The sequence below is a fragment of the Elephantulus edwardii genome, unplaced genomic scaffold (genome assembly GCF_000299155.1).
Source record: "Elephantulus edwardii isolate Elephantulus edwardi_28Jun2011 unplaced genomic scaffold, EleEdw1.0 scaffold00198, whole genome shotgun sequence".
In the NCBI taxonomy this organism is placed as follows: Eukaryota; Metazoa; Chordata; class Mammalia; order Macroscelidea; family Macroscelididae; genus Elephantulus; species Elephantulus edwardii.
The window spans coordinates 990,421-1,012,019 of record NW_006399948.1 but is presented as its reverse complement, the minus strand read 5'-3'; positions in this window follow the sequence as shown (position 1 = coordinate 1,012,019).

Sequence of the window (21,599 nt, the reverse complement as noted above, 5' to 3'; positions counted from 1 at the left end):
CAGTTAAAATTAAGTCATTTTGATTGTGTGTTTAAGCAATCTAAGATTGCAAAAGTTGATCGCTGTGTTGTAGTTATATGTCATCAAATCGTCTGTGACTCACAGCAACTCTATGCACAACAACGCTGAACCCTGCCCTATCCTGACGCACTCTCACTGTCTCCAACACACCTACCTACTCCATTACCCCAATTATTGCATCAATCCATCTCATCCAAGATCTTCCTCTCCTGCACTGTCCTTCCACCCTTTCAAATATGATGTCCTTATCCTAGGACTGGTCCCTCCTGGCAAACATGTCCAAAGTATGTGAGATTGAGCTTCAAAATCCATGCCTCCTATGAGCAACTTTATTTCACCCTCTCCAGGACAAATCTCTTTGTTTTCTTGGCAGTCCATGGTATGTTCAACACTCTTCTCCAGCACCACAACTTAAATGCATCAATTCTTCTGTCATTCTTAATAATTGTCCAGCTCTCCAATGCATAGTAGTAATTGCAAAGACCATGGGCTGAATCAGGCGCACCTCAGTCTATAGATTGGCATCATTGCTCTTCAATACTTTAGAGAGGTCCCTGATGTCAGATTTTCCTAATGAAATTAATCTTTTGTGTTCTTGACTGCTGGCACCAAAAATGTTGATGGTGAAACTGAGTAAGCTGATATTGGTAAGACTCTCAATCTCTTCTCTATCCATCATGATATTGCCGATCAGCCCACTGGTGAGAATCTCCTGACATTTTCTTGATGTTGAACTACAATCCATATTGGAGGCTGCATTCCTTAGTCACCTGCCATAAGTGCTTCAAGTCCTCCTGACTTACAGCAAGCAAGGTGTCACATGCATAACACAAGTAGTTGATGAATCTTCCTCCAGTCCTGATGCCACTTTGCTCCTCATAAAGTGCAGTTTCTCAAATAATTTGCCCAGCATATAGATTAAATAGTTATATAAAGATAGTACAACACTGACACTCCTTTCCTGATTTTTTAACCATGAAGTGTTTCCCTGCTCTTTTCACACAACAGCCACCTTGTCTAGGTACAGGTTTCACATGTGCACAATTAAGGGTTCTGGAACATCCATTCTTCTCAACATCAGGCACAACTTGTTATGATCCACATAGTCAAATGCCTTTACATAGCCAATAAAGCACAGAGACATTCTTCCGGTATTCTTTACTTTCAGTCAGGATCAATCTGGCATCAACAATGATGTCCTTTTTGCCATGGTCTGTCACTGTCCATTCACCAGCAATGAGCAGCGACACCTTGATAGGGCTAAGCATGATGGAGATACACCACTCCAGGAGCAATTCAGAGAGTCAGTCAGATGCAATTTTATTGGGGGCTGCAGCACACTTACATATGAACAAGTAAACAGGAAGATAGGATAGGGTGGGCTTACAGATGTGGGACATGAGAATTGGTTAGGATAAAATCAGTCTCATGCAGACTACCCCCAACTCAACAGATGAGGCAGCATCTTCCCTGGTGGTGAGCTTTCTCAAGCTGGTACGGCCAAACACAGGGGAGCTTCTTCTATCCCATATTAAAGGTCTTTGGGAGGCTTGCACTTATCCGGAGCTAGGTGGTCTGTCCTGTCCTGGGGCCCTCCCTTCCTTCTCAACATCCCCCAACAATGATCCCTATTAAATCCTGCTTGAACTTCTGGCAGTTCCCTATCTATGTACCATTATAGCCATTTTTAAATTATCTTCAGCAGTATTTTGCTTACATATGAAATTAATGATATTGTTCAATAGTTTCCACATTCCGTTGGATCACCTTTCTTGAGAATGTAAACAAATATGGACCTCTTCCAATCCATTGGCCAAATAGATAGCTGTGCTCCAAATTTCCAGTTATATACTGGTTAGCACATCCAAGGCTAAGGCTTTTTATTGAAACAAGTCAATTGGTATCCCATTGATTCCTTTGGGCCTAATTTTTTTTGTCAGGGCTTCAGTGCTGCTTCCTTTTCCTCCTTCATTATCATTGGTTTATGCTTATATAGTACATTCTGAAATTTTTTGTGTCAATCAGTTTATTTTTGGTACAGACATTCTGTGTATTCCCTACATCTACTTTTGATTTAATTAACAACAAAGTGCAAGCTTATTGGTATTTTTTTATTGAAGTAACAATTAGGTGTAAGCTGATTGGCTATTTTTATTATCAGTTGTAGGCTGGAAAGCTTCTGGTTTAAACCAATCAGGACCAGGTTGGTGAGTCTTTGTGATTAAAAATCAGTTTGGTCATGGAGCCTGCGGACCTCAGGCCTGGTGTAAAGACTGAGTTACTATTAGAGTTACAAATTAAATTGACAGGTTTTTTTTTATTTAGAGAGAACATTGTTCTAATTGGTATAGCACTTGTGACTCAATTTGTTGTACTGAGATAACTTATGAGTTACTGTGATAATGAAAGCTGTGTCAGTGGTGTGTCAAGTGCCATAGGGGTTACTTATGGTGAACAGGTTTTAGCAGACATCCCAGATTAAGATAGACTAGGAAGCAGTATTGGCCTTCCGCTTCTTATATAACAGGCCTTTGAAAACTGAATGCAGATAGTTATAGTAGGGTAATGAGAGAGCCCAGATTGGAAGTCAGTTTTTTAAAAGTACAAAAAAAACCCAAATATTATTTAATAATTGGAAAATGAAATATATATAGTTTGAATGTTGGAAAATTGGAGAGTGAAAAATGAAATTGTTGCACGAACATTGACATACTAGCTATTAGTGAGATGACTTGGCCATTTTGAGTCAAATAATCAAATCATATGGTATACTATGTTACAAACAAAACCAGAAGGTGAATGGTATTACATTCATAGTCAAAAAGTCACTTTCAAGTTCTATACTGAAATACAATGTTGTGAGTGATAGGATATTATCCATATACATACAAGGAAGATCATTAATATGACTGTTAATCAAATATATACTCCTAATCTAGAGTCAACAAGGAAAAAATTGAAAATTTTTATCAAATCTTGCAGTCCAAAATGGACTGGACATGCAATCAAGATATGTTAACAATAGTTGGTAACAGGAGTGGGAAAAGTGGGAAACAGTGAAGAAGGAATATTGTTGTTATTGTTTTTGTTATGTTCCATTGAGTAACCTGTGATTCATAGCAACCCTACGTACAACAGCTCTGAAGCCTTCCCTGTCCTAAGCCAGTCTTACTGACTCCAACTCACCTACCTCCGTTGCCCACGTTACTGTGTCAATCTACCTCATCCAGGATCTTCCTCTCTTGTGCTGTCACTCCATCATTCTAAGTATGATGTCAGTCTCCAAGGATCAATCTCCGCTGGCCACACATCCAAACTATGTGAGGCAGAGTTTCAAAATTCTCTTCTCCAAGAAGAAATTGGTTTCAACCTATCTAAGAAAGAATGTGGTAGTGGTGTTGTTATGTGCCATCAAGTCACCTGTAACTCATAGCGAGCCTATGTACAACAGCCCTAAACTCTGCTCTATCCTGTGCCAATCTCACCATCTCTGACACACCCACCCCCATTACCCCAGTCACTGAATCAATCCATCTCGTTGAGGTTCTTCCTCTCCTGCGCTTGTCTCCACCCTCCCAAGCGTGATGTCTCTCTCCAAGGACTGGTCCCTCCTTGCAACATGTCTGAAATATGTCAGATGAAGCTCCAGAATCCTTGCCTCTAACAAGCAGCACAGCTTCACCTTCTCCAGGACAAACCTGTTTCTTTTCCCAGCAGTCCATGGTATAGTCAATACTCTTCTCCAATACCAAAGCTCAAAGGCATCAATTCTCCTTCTATCATCCCTAGGCATTGTCCAGCTCTCTGATGCATAGCAAGTGATTCCAAAGACCATGGCATGTATCAGGTGCACCATGGTCTCCAGACTGACATCTTTGCACTTTAGCACCTTAGAGAAGTCTTTAACCACAGACTTTCCCATCGCAATACATCTTTAATTTCCTGGCTGCTGGTGCCAAGAGTGTTGACTGTGAATCCAAGCAAACCAAAGCTGTAAACAATCTCCTTCTCTTCACCATCCATTATGATGCTGTCAATCAGCCCAGTGAGGAGAATCTTTGTTTTCTTGATATTGAATCTTAATCCATACCAAAGTCCCTGATCTTCCACAGCAAGTGCTTCAGGTCCTCCTCAGTTTCAACTAGCAAGGCTGTGTCATCTGCATAACGCAGATTGTTAATGAGTCTTCCTCCAATCCTGATGCCACATTTGTCCTCAGAGAGTGCAGCCTCCTGGAGAACCTGTTCTGCATAAAGATTGAAAAGGTATGGAGACAGGATGCATCCCTGGCGTACACCCTCCTCAATTTTGAACCATGCAGAGTTTCCTTGCTCTGTTCTGACGACTGACTCCTGGTCCAAGTATGGGTTTCACATTAGCACAATCAAGTGTTCTGGAATTCCCATTCTTCTCAGAGTCAGCCACCATTTGTTATGATCCACACAGTCAAATGCCTTTGCATAATCAATGAAACAAAGGTAGACATTCTTTTGATACTCCTTGCTTTCAGCCAAGATCCATCTAACATCAGCTACAATATCCCTAGTACACGGCCCTGTCCAAACCCAGGCTGAACTTCTGGTAGTTCTCTGTTGATGTGCTGTTCTAGTTGTTTTTGGATAATCTTCAGCAAAATCTTACTTGCATGTGATATTAATGATATTGTTCAATAATTTCCACACTCTGTGGGATCACCTTTCTTTGGAATGGGAACAAATATGGATTTCTTGCAGTTAGTTGGCCAAGTGGTTGTTCTTCAGATTTCTTGGCACAACTTGGTGAGCACATCCAGGGCAGCATCTGTTAGTTGAAATATGTTAATTGGTATACCATCAATCCCCGGGGCCTTACTCTTAGCCAATTCTTTCAAAGCAGACTGAACTTCTTCCTTCATCACCATAGGCTCTTGCCCATATTTTGTTTCGTTAAATTTTTCTGGGTCTGCCAATTCCTTTGGTATAATGACTCTATATACTCTTTCCATCTTCTTTTAGTACTTGTAGGATCACTCAATATTCTATCCAAACCATCCTTAAGTATTGCAACTCGAGACTTGAATTTCCTCTTCAGTCCTTGAACTTTAGAAATTCTGAGCCAGTTCGGCCTCTTTGATTTTCTGAATACAGCTCTTTGCACATTTCGTTATATTTTACTTTGCCTTGTCATGCAGACTTTTGAAATCTCCTCTTCAGCTCCTTAATGTCTTGATTTCTTCCTTCTGCTTTGGCTTCTTGGCCCTCCAGTGCAATATTCAGTCTCTTCTGACATCCATTTGGAAAATATGGGCTTGATGATAGAAATGAGGCTGAAAAAGAATAATTGTATTTTGTACTTTCAATGAATTATTCCTTGCAAATACTTTTCTGAAAGACACCAACTATTACTTTACTCATGGATCTCACTTGATGGGCTGCATAAGAATTAGATTGACTACATCTGTGGAAGACATTGTTGAAGAAGCTCAATATCAGTAGTCAATACTAGGCCAGGGGCATACTGTGGGTCAGACCAACAATTACTCATATGCAAGGTCAAATTGAGACCAAAGAAAATTAAAATAATTCCACAATAACCAAGAGATGACCTTGAATATATTCCATTTGAATTTCAAGATCATCTTAAGAATAGGTTTGAGTTATTGAACATTAATGATTAAAGACTGGATGAGACCTTGATATCATCAGTGAAGAAAGCAAAATGTCAAAAACAGAAGAAAGAAAAAAAATCAAAATGGATGCCAGAAGATAATCTAAAAATTACACTAGCGTGTCAGAAAGCCAAAACAAAGGAAAAACCTGAAAGAGATGAACAGAAAATTTCAAAGGACAGCTCAAGGGGACAAAGAAAAGCATTATAATGTAACGTGCAGAGAGATGGGACTAGATAATAAAAAGAGAAGAATTTGCTCTGCATTTCTCAAGCTGAGAGAATTTAAGAACAAATTTAAACCTCAAGTCACAATATTAAAAGAAGGACAATATATTGAATGACCCCAGAAAGCATCAAAAGAGGATGGATGGAAATGCTTAGAATCACTGTACAGAACCAATAGTAAAAAAGGAAGAAGTTCAAGCAGCACCTAAAGTATTTGAAAGTAAAAAAGGCCCCAGGGTTAAAGGAATATAACTTGAAAAATAAATGTTACTGTGAACACGCTCACTAGTTTACACCAAAAGATGTGAAAGACAGCTACCTAGACAACTGACCGGAAGACGTCTCCGTTTCTATTCCCAAGAAAAGATGATCCAATTGACTGTGGCTATTATCAATCAATATGATTAATATCTCATGCAAATAAAATCTTGTTGAAAATTTTTCAGAAAATGACTGGAATGTATATCCATAGGGATCATCCAGAAATTCACACTGGATTCAGAAAATGCCATGGGATAAGAGAGAGGGATATCATTGTTGGTATCAAGCAAAAGACAACGGAAATATATTTTACATGTGTTTGATGACCTATCCAAAGGCAAGTGACTGTGTGGGTCATAACAAACTCTGATTAACATAAAGAAGAGTGTGAATCTCAGAATACTTAACTGTTCTCGTGTGAAATCTGTATATAGACCAAGAATAGTTTTCTGAACAAAACAGGGAATACTACTAGATTTAAAATCAGCAAAAATTTAAGTCAGATTTGGGCCTTTTCTCCATATCTATATATTCTATATGTTGAGTACATAATTCATAAAGCTGCACTAAGCAAATAATTCAAGTAGTTGCACTATATGAAGAAGAATGTAGCATCAAGAGTGGAGAAAAGTTTATCAACAAACTGTGTTGTACAGATAATACAAGATCAAAGTCTTCAATATGAATTGCATCTCAACATCAAGAAAACAGAGTCCTCATCAACAGACCAAGAAGCAATATTAGGATGTTGTTGTTGTTGTCGTTACGTACCGTTGAGTCACTTGCGACTCATAGCAACCCTAAGTACAACAGCCCTAAACCCCGCTCTAACCTGTGCCAATTACACTGCTTCCGACATACCCAGCCCAATTACTCCAGTCACTGAATCAAATAGAGGGTCTTCCCCCCCTGCGCTGTCCCTCCACCCTCCCAAGCATGATGTCCCTCTCCAAGAACCTGTCCCTCCTTACAACATGTCCAAAGTATGTCAGATGAAGCCCCAGAATCCTTGCCTCCAAGGAGCAGCCTGGTTTAACCCTCTCCAGGTTGAATCTGTTTGTTTTCTTGTTAGTCCATGGTACATTCATTACTCTTCTCCAGCACCACAGCGCAAAGCCATCAATTCTCCTTCTATCCTTCCTAGTTATTGTCCAACTCTCTGATGCATAACAAGTGATTCCAAAGACCATAGCCTGTATCAGACACACCTTAGTCTCCAGAGAGACACTATTGTTCTTCAGTATTTTGGAGAGGTCCCTCACAGCAGACTTTCCCATCTCAATACATTTTTTGATTTCCAGGCTACTGGTGCCAAGAGTGTTGACCATGGAACCAAGCAAACTAAAGTTGTTAACAATCTCAATCTCTTCACCGTCCATCCTGATGCTGTCAATTGGTCCAGTGGTGAGAATCTTTGTCTTCTTGACATTGAGCCTCAATCCATACTGAAGGCTGCAGTCCTTGACACTCTGCAGCAAGCATTTCAGGTCCTCCTCCGTTTCAGCAAGCAAGGTTGTGTCATCTGCATAATGCACATTCTTAATAGATCTTCCACCAATCGTGACACCACACTTCTCCTCATAGAGGCCAGCCTCTTGGATAATCTGTTCTGCATACAGGTTGAAAAGGTATGGAGATAGGACACATCCCTGGGGTACACCTTTCCCAATTTTGAACCATGCAGTGTTTCCCTGCTCTACAGCTTGAGAAAATTTGAAGTTATCAACGGTTTCATTTTTCTTGTATTCACAATGAACATCCACAGTAGCAGCTGTAAAGTATACAAAAGATATATTCATCGGGAAAATTTTCTATCAAAGACCTCTTTGAAGAATTAAATAGAAAAGATGTCAGTCTAATGATTAAGGTGTGCTTGATAACAAGCCAGAAATTCCTTCCTGTGCATCTGAAAGTTGGACAGTAAATAAAAGAAACCACAGAAGAATCAATCCCTTTAGTATTAACTGCTGAAAGAATGAACAAGATATGTTGGAAAAAGCACAAGCAGGGAGCTCCTAGAGGAAAGGATGTTAAAATATTATCTCATGTACTTTGGACACGTTGCTGGGAGGGACCAGTCCTTGGAAAAAGACATCATACTGGAAAGGTGGAGCATCAGAGAAAGAGAAAGACCCTCAACAAGACATGTTGACACAGTAGCTGTTAACAATGGGTTCAAACATATCAGGTATCCTGGGGATGGCTATTCACAGGGTCATTATGAGTCAAAATCGACTACACGGAATAAACAACAAGAATAACTACCACTTAATTGTACTCATAAAGTCATGCTCTTGGAGTAAAACAAGGAATGTTTATAGACCAGTCACTAGCTAAATGGCTAGAAGTTATGCACAAAACAATTTAATCTTTTTACTAAAAGTAAAGCAAAGCATTTTGTGGATACATATGTGCTGATTCACAACAAACTTGGTCAGTTATGAAAATCTACTAATAATCTTGAGGCAACATCATCAATATCCAAGAAAGCCACTTTACTCCCTTATTTTTACTGTTGTAATTATATGGAAATGTCTACCCTCACTCATCATTAATAAGTTAAGTTGTGTGCTCAGTGAACTTTCTAAAGGACATTTCTAACAGCTTTCTGCCTTTTTTTCACTTATAATGGCATTTTAGGAACTAAAAACAAACCATGCAGAGGAGAGTTGGTGAGTTTCAAATGCATGAAAAAAAAGACAGGTAACATATGAACAGAGTGAAAAGAACCCAAAATACTTTGAACATAAGAAAAGAATGATGTGATTATGTTTACTTTGGATTCCAACTGAGACTCAGACTTACCGTTTTTTCGCCCTTGCATTAACCATCAGCTTATAGCTAGCACTATTAAGATCTCCAATTAATGTGTGGACAGCCAATATTTCAAAGTAAGGAAAATAAAAGGCAAAAACACTTTTATTCCTATTCAATGTTTTCTTTCACATTTTCTCCAATTTCCATCCAACACAGGGAAATTGGTATGTACTGAACATTGTTATTGCCTTTGGAACATTTAAGAGCTGTGCCACAAAAGAAACTCTGGGGCTTTATGATTTATTGCTTTCTCATTCTTAGTGCCATCTCTGTTCATTCTCACATCCAGGGCAAGCTATAGGACATATTAAAAGGGCAATGCTTTCTGAATTCCCTTTTCTTCAAAAGGGCAAAGCACTTGCCATTTTCTACATACAAAGCACTTACCTTCTAACTTGCTGTTTGATGAGCAACATTGAAGCTTGTTTTTTAAACTTCTGCAATTCAGGAGAATATATTTTCCCATTCTCAGTCACCTTTGCGTCTTTACACACCACGATTCTTATTTTCCTGAAACTGCTGCTATTTTAGTCTACATTCATTCCCCTTTGTAAGTGAATGAGCATTTTTCTTATACACACACATTATTGGGGTTTTTTTATTTTTTTAATTAATTTTAATTAAAGTTTACAAAGACTTAGGGTTTCCAGTCACTCATTGTTGCACTTTTCTACCTACCCACTCCCTTCTGCCCAATTCACTCTTCTCCTTGAAGAGAAAGAAAAACTCTTTCTTGTTATGCAATCCCTTTTAAATATACTGGGAAAGAGAGAGAGATATTGATTTTTATTTAGGTTAAAATTGGTTGTTAGGTCCATATAATCCTTTCATTTGGCATCTTTAGAGTTGACCATCCACCTCTCTGAAGAAGGTAATTATCGTACTGTGCCTTTCTCCAAGAGACCAGGATATTTAAGAGCCCAGATACCATCACTCACTCACTCATTGCCATAGACTTAGTTCCAACTCGTAGAGACCCTCTATCAAGTTTCCAAAGATGCAAATCATATTAGGTGGAGATTGTCCATCTTTCTCACTCAAAGCTACTGAGGATTCAAAACACTTGAGCTGGATAAATCACTAAGGACTATGCCACCAGAACTCTCCAAAGACAATCAAACATTATAGATATAGTACTTATGCCTCCAGAAACTCTCTGAACTTTGATAAATGTCGATAGTTGTAGAGGGGCTTCAGGCCTTTTGCTCATAGGATCACTATGAGTCATGCTCAACTCTAAAACAATCAATAATCTATGAACTTAGTAAATGATGATGGTTGAACTGAAAATGTAGACAAATACCTGATTGCATCTTTTTTTTTCTAAAATTTCTCCAACTATATGTCTATGAATCAGATTATAGCTCCAGATTTTTTTAAATAAATACATCCATTTAAATTTAGGGAGCTCTGGTGGCCTAGTGGTAAGAAGTTGTGCTGAAATCCTGAAGGCACAAGGTTTAAGGCTACAAGCATCCCCATGAGAGAAGGATGGGCAATCTTCTCTCATGTGATTAACTGCCTCTGAAAACCCACTGGAGGATCAGCTATGGGTCGGTTCCGACTGGACAGTATACAACAATAACGACAACAACAAACATATAAACTTGTTGTTAGGTGCCATCCAGTCATCAAGTCACCCCTACTTTAGCAACCCTGTATGATCAAATGAAATACTATTTAATCCTTTGACATCCTTGCCATTCTCACAATCATTGGTGTGTTAGAACCCATTTTTGTAGTTACTGCCATCTCACTAAGGATCTGCAGGGCAGAAATCATGAAGTTGGCACTGGGTAGGGAAAGGTTTCCATATGTTACTCATTGGGTCACTGTATGAGTCAATCATCTTGAGGACAATAACTAGTTTATAAAGTAAAAGGTCCTTCTCCAGAGAGGATCCTTTTTTATGATATGCTCAAAATATGTGAGATGAAGGCTCAGTATCTTCCCTTCTAATGGGCATTCTGCTGTGCTTCTTCCAAGATACGTTAGTTTGTTCTTTTGGCAGTCCATGGAATATACAATTCTCTTTACCGACATCAAAATTCAATTACTTATTTGTTTTGTATATCCACCTTAAATACTTTATTCATTATGTTTTAGAAAAATATACTTTATTTTTATTGAGACTGCACAGAAAAATGCACACAATCATTCCTATATGTGCTATTTAGTGATTACATTGTAAAGCCCAGTTCCAGCTTTTCTTAAATTGTAAATCAATGATCAGCAAATAGTTACTCTAAATGTTTTAGAGTTGTGAATTATCTAGTTTCTCTATCTGTGTAAAACTAACAAAGTCACAAACAATAAGTAAACAAATGGATTTCCATTGTAATTGTTGCTCCAAGAAAATTGGACTCTTGGCAGTTTGCCAATCCTCAGTTTAAGATATAAATTACTACTCATTCTCATAATTGTGTGTTGTATCAGAATTTTCAAAGTCTGTTTAAAATATCAGTAAGCAAAAACAAATTAACATTAAAAATAAATTTTTACCAATACAAATTATTAAGTCCTTAGGAAAATTGGACATTGTTAAGAAAGAAATGGAACTCATAAATATTGACATACTAGGTATTGGCGAAATGAGATGGCTTGGCATGGGACATTTTGAATCAGATGATCATGGTTTACTATGCCAGGGATGAAAAGGTGAGGGAAAAAATGGTGTTGGTTTCATAACTTTTAAAAAGTCATTTCTAAATCCATCCTGAAATACAATGTGGTGAGCGACAGGATAATATCCATATGCATACAAGGAAGTCCAGTGAATACCACTATCATTCACATATATGCAAATACAACTAGAGCCAAAGAGAAAGAAATGGAAGATTTCTACCAACTTTTGCAATGAGAAATTGGTCAAACATTCAATCCAAATGCATTGATAATAATGGGCGACTGGAATGCAAAAGTTGCAAACAGGGAAGAAGGATCTGTAGCTGGAAAAATGGACTTGGTGAGAGAAATGAGGCTGGAGATAGAATATAGAATTCTGCACATTCAATGATTTATTCATTGCAAATACCTTTTATAAAAAACATAAATGAAGGCTATACACATGGATCTCACCTGATAGGATGCATAGGAATTAAATAGATTACAACTATGGAAAGACTCACTGGAAAAGCTCAATATCAGCAGTGAAAACCAGGCCGGGTGCTGATTGTGGGACAGACTACCAACTATTCATATACAAATTCAAGCTGAAGTTGAGGAAAATTAAATCAAATCCATGGGAGCCAAGATTTGACCTTAAGTCTGTCCCACTCAAGTTTCAAAAGCATCTCAGGAGTAAGTTTGAAAACTTGAGCACCAATGAGCATAGACCAAATGAACTCTGGAAGTGTATCACGAAAATCGTCCATGAAGAATGCAAAAGATCATTACAAAGGCTAAAGAAGAAGAAAAGACCAAGATGGATGTCAGATGAGACTCTGAACATTGCATTAGAGCGCCGAGGAGCCAAAGCTAAAGGAAGAAACCGAGAAATCAAAGGGCTGAACAGAAAATTCCAAAAGGCAGCTCAGGATAACAAAGCAAGATACTATAATGAAATGTGCAGAGAGCTGGAGTCAGAAAATCAAAAGGGCCAGACTTGCTCAGCGTTTCTTAAGCTAAAGGAGTTGAAAAACAAATTCAAGCCCCGAGTGGCAATATTTAAGGATACTTTGGGTAGAATGTTACATGGAAGGAGTACACAGAGCCACTGTATCAGAAAGAACTGGCTGACATAGATGAATTTAATGAAATAACATGAGCAAGAGCCTGTGGGGATGAAGGAGGAAGTTCAAGTTGCTATGAAGGAATTGGCAAAAAACAAGTCTCCAGTTGATGGTATATCAATTGACATGTTTCAACAGACACTGCCCTGGATGTGCTCACTAAGTTGTGTCAAGAAATATGGAGGACAGCCAGCTGGCCAACTGACTGGAAAAGATCAATCTTTGTTCCCATTCCAAAGAAAGGTGACCCAGCAGAGTGTGGAAATTATGGAAAAAATATCATTGATATCACATGCAAGCAAGATTCTGCTGAAAATTATCCAAAAATGATTGGAGCAATCTGTCAACAGAGAACTGCCAGATCTGCAGGCTGGATTTAGAAGAGGTCGTGGTACTAGGGATATTATAGCTAATGTTTAGATGGATCTTGACAGAAAGCAGAGAATACCAGAAGAATCTTTGCATCATTTCACTAAATATGAAAAGGCTTTTGACTGTGTGGAACACAACAAGCTGTGGCTGACTCTGAGAAGAATGGGAATCCCAGAACATTTAATTGTGCTAATGCAAAACCTATTCTTGGACCAAGAGGCAGTCATCAGAACAGAGCAAGGAGACTCTACGTGGTTCAAAATCAAGAAGGGGGTTCTTCAGGGATGTATTTTGTCTCCATACCTTTACAATCTGTATGCAGAACAGATCATCCAAGATGCAAGGTTGTACAAGGAGGAATATGGCATTAGGATTGGTGGAAGAGTCAACAACAACCTGCATTATGCACATGACACCACCTTGCTTGCTGAAACTGAGGAGGACCTGAAGTGCTTGCAGCAGAAGTCCAAGAACTGCAGCCTTCAATACAGAATGAAGCTCAACATCAAGAAAACAAAGATTCTCACCACTGAGCCAACTGTCAGCATCAGTATGGATGGTGAAGATATTGAGATAGTTAACAGTTTTAGGTTGTTTCGCTCCACAGTCAACACTCTTGGTAACAGCAGCCAGAAAATCAAGAGATGAATGGCATTAAGAAAGTCATCTGTGAGGGACCTCTCAGGAGTACTGACAAGCAACGATGTCAGGCTGGAGACTAAGGTGCACCTGATCTGGGCTATAGTCTTCGCAATTACGTGCTATGCATCAGAGAGTTAGACAGTGACTAGGGATAATAGAAAAAGAATTGATGTCTTTGAGCTGTGGTGCTGGAGAAGAGTGTTGAGTATATCTTGGACTTCTAGGAGAACAAACAGGTTTGTCTTGGAGAAGTTGAAGCCTGAATGCTTCTTGGAGTCAAGGATTCTGAAGCTTGGTCTGACATACTTTGGGCATGTTGGAAGGAGGGGATTGGGCCTTGGAGAGGGACATCATGTTTGGGAGAGTGGAGGGACAGCGCAGGAGAGGAAGACCCTCGATGAGATGGATTGAGTCTGTGAGTGGAGTGGTGGGAATGAATGTGTTTGAGACAGCGAGATTGGCACAGGATAGAACGGCGTTTAGGGCTCTTTTACATAGGGTCGCTATGAGTAGCAAACAACTTGATGGCACATAACAACAACAACAGTACATAAAGAGCTGCACAGATCATGTAACAATTGTAAAAAAGAAAGCTAAATAGTTACATTGTAAGATAAAGGGGGGGAAATTAAAAAAGTAACTTGCCAAATAGTACCAATTTTTTTAATGCCCACAGAATATTTACTTCAGATCATTTTAGCAAGTGTAGTAATTTCCACAAGTTTGACTCTTATCAAGCACACAATCACAACTGAAGAAAACTACATTCCAACTATATTTGTAAAGATGTATTTTCCTCTTCATGTTGACATCGCTTAATTCAGAATTACAAACAACCTTGAGACATACCCTATCCATCATCATTAGCATGTCAAAATAAGAACTAAGAAAAGTTCAGAGAAAATGCCCAATTTTTTTTATAGGATTTAAACACAGGAAACTTGAAATCTCAATTTGCATCCTATGGCAACTGCTAAAATAAAAGTTATATATAAAAACAATTCTTCGTTTAGAAAACTTTCATTTAAAAAAGCAAACACACATTTTCCTACCCTAATTGTAAACATCTGATAAGAAATTGCCATTTAAGAAAAATTAGCTTTGCAAGTTCTATTTTGTCATATGTTTATACTACCTTTTTGTTTTGTTTTAAGTAAAAATGTTTGATATCTAAAGATTCCCAAATTTCAAATAAAATGTATAATCAAACTATAAACTCCATGAAATATCTTTTAAGTATTTTTTAACCCATCTTCAGTATTTAAAAGTCATATTGTAAAGTCAGAAATCTTATATTTAAAAACAGAGGCAAAAAAGGGAAAGGAAAATCCACAGACATTATCTGTTCAAAAAAGCAAAGAGAAAATCTCAAATGACATAGTCCTTGGCATGTTGTACTGTTAACACAAAGGCCACGCATCTCCAGTAGTTTAAATCTACCAGTGGTTTTGTGGGTGAAAGTTGCCACCCAAACAGACTCCTTGCCTTAAGATTTCCATGCACAGGTCATGATGAATCCAAATGGACTCAAAGCACTGGGTTAGATGTTGCTGTTGTTAATTTTCATCGAGTTGCACACTGTTCATAATGACTCTTTGAACAAAATATCTGAGGCCTCTCTAAGATTATTATTTGTCCAAGTTCATAGAGTTTCCATAGGCATGTGGCTTAGGAAGTGGATGCCACTTCTGCTTCCAAATCTGTCTTAAAACTGAGAGCTCCACAAAGCATTGTTCACCACGGGCAGCCATTATGGCATTTTAGATCCCAATGGTACAAGGTTCAGCATCATAACAAATCCAGATTACCTCAACACAGCAAAGTGACAAAAGAGTGTTGTATGACTTAGAAGAATTTTTCTCCAAAATATGATAAGAAAGGATTTAAAAAATTAAAATTAGGTTAGTAGGATATATTAAAGTGAAAATTCTACTTCATTTATAGTCCCATGTCATCTTCTGCCCCCTTGGGGGCTCTAATTACATGCATTTTAGGCAATTTTTATTGTCCTACCAGTTTCATCTGTGGAAAGAACTGCTGAAGAAGCACAATATCAGCTGTGAAAACTAGGCCTGGTGCTGATTGTGGAACAGATCACTAACTACTCATATGCAAGTGTAAGATGAAGCTAAAGAAAGTGAAATCAAGACCACAGGAACTAAAATAAGACCTTGAGTCTATCCGAACTGAATTTCAGAGCCATCTCAGGAACAGGTTGGAGGCCTTGAACTCTAATGAGTGAAGACCAGATGAGTTATGGGAGGATATAAAAAATATCATCCAGAAAGAGTGCAAAGACAGAGGAGGAAGAAAGGACCAAAATGGATGTCAGAAGAGACTCTTAATGTTGCACTGGAGTGCCAAGAAGCCAAAGCAGAAGGAAGAAATCAAGACATTAAGGAGCTGAACAGGAGATTTCAAAGGGCTGTATGACAAAAAAAAGTAAAGTAAGTATGATAATGAAATGTGCAAAGAGCTGGATTCAGAAAATCAAAGAGGCTGAACTCGCTCAGCATTTCTAAAGCTCAAGGAACTGAAGAGGAAATTCAAGCCTCGAGTTGCAATACTTAAGGATGCTTTGGGCCCAATATTGAGTGATCCTGCAAGTGTTAAAAGAAGATGGAAAGAGTATACAGAGTCATTATACCAAAGGAATTGGCAGACAAAGAATTTAATGAAACAACATATGAGCAAGAGCCTATGGTAATGAAGGAAGAAGTTCAGTCTGCTTTGAAAGAATTGGCTGAGAATAAGGCCCCGGGGATTGATGGTATGCCAATTGACGTATTTCAACTAGCAGATGCCGTCCTGGAGGTGCTCACCAAGTTGTGCCAAGAAATCTGGAGAACAACCACTTGGCCGACTGACTGCAAGAGATCTATATTTGTTCCCATTCCAAAGAAGGGTGATACCACAGAGTGTGGGAATTATTGAACAATATCATTAATATCACATGCAACAAAATTTTGTTGAAGATTATCCAAAAATGACTGGAACAGCACATCAACTGAGAACTACCGGAAGTTCAGGCTGGGTTTAGGCAGGACTGTGGTACTAGGGATATTGTAGCTAATGTTATATGGATCTTGGCTGAAAGCAAGGAGTACCAAAAAATGTCTATCTTTGTTCCATTGATTATGCAAGGATCATAACCAGGAGGCAGTCATCAGAACAGAGCAAGGAAACACTACATGGTTCAAAACTGGGAAGGGTGTATGCCAGGAATGTATCTTGTCTCCATACCTTTTCAATCTTTATGCAGAACAGGTTCTCCAGGAAGCTAGGCTCTTTGAAGGAGAAATGTGACATCAGGATTGGAGGAAGACTCATCAACAATCTGTGTTATGCAGATGACACAACCCTGCTTGCTGAAACCAAGGAGGACCTGAAGCACATGCTGTGGAAGGTCAGGCACTGCATTCTTCAGTATGGATTGAGACTCACTATCAAGAAAACAAAGACACTCACCACTGGGCTGATTGGCAGCATCATGATAGATGGTGAAGAGATTGAGATTGTTCACAGACAGTTTTGGTTTGCTTGGATCCACCATCAACACTCTTGGCACCAGCAGCCATGAAATTAAAAGATGTATTTAGATGGGAAAATCTGTGGTTAGAGACCTCTCTAAAGTGAAGTGCAAAGATGTTAGTCTTGAGTCTACGGTGTGCTTGATACAAGCTATGGTCTTTGCAATCACTTGCTATGCATCAGAGACCTGGACAATGACTAGGGATGATAGGAGAATTGATGCCTTTGAGCTGTGGTGTTGGAGAAGAGTATTGAATGGAATGCTAGGAAAACAAACAGGTTTGTCCTGGAGAGGGTGAAGCCAGGCTGCTCCTTGGAGGCAAGGATTCTGAGGCTTAGTCTGACATAACTTGGACATGTTGCAAGGAGGGACCAGTCCTTGGAGAGAGACATTATGCTTGGGAGGGTGGAGTGACAGCGCAGGAGAGGAAGGCCCTCGATGAGGTGGATTGATTCAGTGACTGGGGAAATGGGGGTAGGTGTGTCGAAGATGGTGAGATTGACACAGTATAGGGCAAAGTTTAGGGCTGTTGTATATAGGGTAACTATGAGTCGCAGGCGACTTGATGGCACATTACAACAACAACAATAAACCAGTTTCTTAGGATCTTCTCTTATATCATTACATTTATCATTTTCTTTTTTATTATAACCAAAATATTCCCTTGAGTAGTGTATCTCCATGAGTTTAAAAATCGTCTTAAGAATTAAGTTAAATCTATTAAACTTAATGCACTGAAATATATATATGTATACATATATGTATATATATGTATATGTGTGTGTGTGTATATATATATAATTTTATTTAATCCGTACGTTAAAAATGCTCCATCTCCTGGAAGAATCAGTTATTGAGTCATCTAGTCTGCAACTGAGCCATATTGGAGTTCTGTTGCAATTTTCCTTAAATTCACCACTTTCTTCTTTTGTTTTGAGAATGGGATATAGAATTACCCCTTACTGTAATTCTGAATCTGAACACCTGAAAATCCCAGGCATCTATCTATGTTTTGCTTTCCAAAGCACAGGAAATTTCCCTTTGGTTTATAGTACAGCCAATAAACATATTTAAGTATTAGGAAATTCTTTTTTATCTAACATCTCAACCCTGGTTTTTAATTCCTAGTAGATCTGTCACCAAACAAGCCAAAGGGAACATACAAAACAAAATCAAAAACAACTAAAAACTTGTCTATACAGACACATTATGGAGATATTACAAACTCTGTTCCAGATCACTGCAATAACACAAGTCAGCTAATAACTTTTGTTTCCCACTGCACTTAAAAGTTGTTTATATTATACTGTATCCTATAAAGTGTGTAAAATTTGAAATATTGCAAGAATTAAAAAACTGTATCACAAAGACTTGAAATCATGTGCTCTCACAAAAATGGGACAAATAGACTCTCCAAAACCCTTTAATTTATAAAAAATACAATAACCTGCCAAGTATAATAAAGTAGTGTGCAATAAAGCAAAACATAGTTGTGCTTCTCCTGACCTAAGTTATAGGTTTTTTTTCATGAACAAGTAGATCCTAATGGCCTAACCAATTCTTCTCTTTCAAATTATGAGAGCTAATGACTTAGAGTTGTGGTGTTGGAGAAGGACTGAATATCCCATGTACTATCAAAAGAATAAACAGATAAATTTTAAGGAAGGTGTATCCAGAGTGCTCCTTGAAGGCAAATATAATAAAGTTTTGTCTCATATATTTGAGCATCTTGCTAGGAGAGGGTGTTCCTTGAAGTGGGACATCATGCTTGGAAAGTTGGATGGATGGCAAAACAGAGGAAGACCCTCAATCAGATGAGTTTACACATTGACAGCAGCAATGGGTTAAAAAGTACATTGGAGGATGGCAGAGGATAGGACAGGGTTCAGATCTGCTGTTCATAGGGTCGCAATGTTGTTAAATGTTGTACTTGATTCAGCAACATCTAACAACAAGTCCGACTATCTTTTAATGAACTTTTTTTCTACATATTCTCATTTATATGACAATCAAATTCTAACTTTCTGCCCAACATAACTATAAGAATTAACTTGGTAGACTATGTGCCTATATTTAAGTAATAGAAACCCTCCATACAGTTGAATCTTAACCATAATGACTCCAGGTATCAGCAAATTGTGTTCCACAGCGTTTCAATGGTTTATTTTTCAGTACTACTTCACCAGGCTTTTATTCTGAGTGAAATCTGTGTTCATTCAAAAATCAACCTTCCAGTTAGTGATCAAATAGCTTAATAATTTGCAGTACTCAGAATATTTTCTATTATTATTAATATTAATGAAAGTTTACAGAGACTTTGGATTTCCACCTATTCATTGTTGCACTTTTCTCCCTGCACACCCCTACCCCCAGCTCACTCTTCTCATTGAAAAATAAAAGACAAATTCTTTCATTGTTATACAATCCTCCCCCAAAGTCTACTCCACTATGCAGCGTTTGTTCTGAACTCTTGTCATGCAATAATACCTAATCATATACCTCTTTTAAACAGCTCTCTCTCATCTGTTTCAATGCAGTATACATAATTTATCCCATCTTTCTCACTCTCCCCCGCCCCCAACCCTGATGTAAGTCCCATTTTACAACAGAGGCACTCTGCAGTATTTGTCATTTTGTGACTGATATATTTCACTCAGAATGATATCCTCCAGGATTATCCATTTTGTATACTATTTCATGAGTTCCTTGTTTTTCAATACAGCATAGTATTCCATTGTATGAATATACCACAACTTCTTTATCCATGTTTGTTGATGGGCACTTAGCAACTCTTTGCTGGTGTCAACAAAGCTGTGATAAACATGGGTGATGTGCGTATATCTGCTTGTGTAGCAGTTATGGTTTCGTTGGGGTATATTCCCAGTAGTGGAGTTGCTGGGTCACATGGTATTTCTATGTGCAACTTTTTGAGGAACCGCCATACAGCCTTCCATAGTGGCTGCACCATTTTACACTCCTACCAAGAGAGAATAAGGGTTCCAGTTCCTCCATAACCTTGCAAGAATTTGGTTTTTGCTGTTCTGTTAAATTTTGCTATTCTTACAGGGGTAAGATGATACCTCATAGTTGTTTTTATTTGCATCTTTCTTAGAGCTAGGGATTTTTAACATTTCTTCATGTGTTTGTTTGTTATTTGAATGTTTTCTTTGGTGAAGTGTCTGCTCATATCCTGTGTCCATTTTTCAGTTGAGTTGTTTACCTTTATCTTGCTGTTATAGCACTCAGAATATTTTTATATCTTCCAAAATGCTCATTGGTCCAGGAATGTTACAGAGAAATTTTAATCTCCTCAAAACAGTTGACTCAATTAGATCTCTGAGTTCAGCTTGCTTCTTTAGCATCTCTCACAGTAATACTGAAGTAAATAATTCCTAAAAGAATTGCATACATCAGATAAATTAATGAATATTAAAAAGTTTCATTTTACATAGATTAAAATATATAACATATTTATTGCGTCCTCATTTGTCAATCAGGTATTTGGAATCTAGGTGCAATAAAGCAAATACATCAAACCACTAAAAGTGCCCTGCTTTGTAGAAAAACGCTGGGTGAGTAAGGGATAGTTTCATATGATTAAGTGAAAATGAAAGAGAAGAAAGTAATTGCTTCTAATTCATTTGGAGGGGGTAATTTTAAACCACCCATAATCATAAAAATCAATTTTATTTTAACTATATTTTGGTTCACTTTGTATGTTTACTCACTTCTTTTTAGATAAATTGAAACTTTACTCAATGTCTAAATGATAATGTAGGTATATGAATGATTAATGTTCCCATGAAGCTTTGGAAAATGAAATGCCACATTTCCTCTTGTCTGAACTAATGAAATATCACTCAATAAATTATGCCATGATCTGTTTAGAAGCTCTGTATACTGTATTAATGATTTTAGTACAAGGTAAAAAAATAAAATCCAAAATAATAAAAGATGGAATTTTCTAGTAAATCTATTGACACCTACAATCTCATCTGGATATATATTTTTCTTCATTGTTTTATAGTTTTCTAAAAATTCACATTCTTAGAATATAATCTTGCTAAGATGCTACCAAAAGAAACACATTGTTCAAAGCTCCATTTCTTCATTAAGAAATCTAACCTATTTCTTATAATCTGAGCCTGTCTTTTTATCAATGAATGTTTCATATTTCATCTTATTAAAGTGACTACAGCAATCTGTCTTGTTTAGAAATACCAATTCCACAGAAGAATGCATTGTACATTTAGTAATACAAACTCAAATGCATTACATTTGTCTAGCTTCTATTAATATTCATGAAATTTTTGCACTATTTATTTTCTAGATTATATTTAATTCTGTTC